This window comes from Elephantulus edwardii, unplaced genomic scaffold (genome assembly GCF_000299155.1).
Source record: "Elephantulus edwardii isolate Elephantulus edwardi_28Jun2011 unplaced genomic scaffold, EleEdw1.0 scaffold00051, whole genome shotgun sequence".
Classification (NCBI taxonomy): domain Eukaryota; kingdom Metazoa; phylum Chordata; class Mammalia; order Macroscelidea; family Macroscelididae; genus Elephantulus; species Elephantulus edwardii.
The window spans coordinates 16823983-16825065 of record NW_006399801.1 but is presented as its reverse complement, the minus strand read 5'-3'; positions in this window follow the sequence as shown (position 1 = coordinate 16825065).

The following is a 1083-nucleotide window of genomic DNA, read 5'->3' as shown; positions in this document are numbered from 1 at the left end:
ATGTGGAATGTTCAACACTCTTCTTCAATACTACAATTCAAAGGGATCAATTCTTTTTAGTCTTCTTTATTCATTGTCTAGCTTTTAGATGCATTATAAGTAATTGAAAAACCATGGTGGCTTGAATCAGGGCAAACCTTAGTCTTTAAAGATAAATCATTCTTTTATACTATTTTAGAAAGGTCCTTGTCAGCGCATTTTCCCGAAGCAACACAATTTTCTTTTGTGACTGTGGTTATCATGGGTGTTGATTGTGGATATGAGTAAAATGAAATCCATTTATCACCAAGTTGTCTATTGGTTCAACTGGGAGTTTTATTTTCATTATACTGAGATGTGATCCATACTCAAGGCTATATAGTCTTACAGTTTCTGATAAGTTTTTCAAGTCTTCTTCACTTTTAGCAAGAAGGTGGTATCATCGGCATATCACAGACTGTTGATGTCTTCCTCCAATCCTGATGCCTTCATACTTCATACAGTCCAGTTTCTTAGATTATTTGTGCTCAACATATATGTATATTGAACATTATTGTTGTTGGGTGACATTGAGTCAGCTATGACTCAAAGCAACACTATAAACAACAGATCTTAACCTTGCCCTATTCAGCATCATCTTTACATTCTCTGGCATATTTCAGGCCATTATTAAAGCAAATCCATCTTGTATGGTTAAATGATACAACACTGACACACACCTTCTTGATTTTAAACAATACATACCTCCTTCTATTCAAACAATGACTTCTTACCTCATTAGAGATTCTTCATGAGCACAATTATGTGTTCTGGAATTCTCATTCTCCTCAATAATATTCATAACTTATTATCTACATAATTAAATGTTTCTGTATAGGCTAAACAATACAGTTAAACAGCTTTCAAGTACTCTCTGCATTGAGACAAAATATATGATGTCAGTGAGCTTGAATTTTTTAGTTTCCCCTGATGTATTTCTACAGTCATTTTTAAATAATATATCCAGAAAGATTTTATGTGTGATATTAATTACATTGTTCAATAATTTCTACATTTTGTTAAAACAACTTTTTTGTAATGGGTACAAATACAGATTTTTTTTTT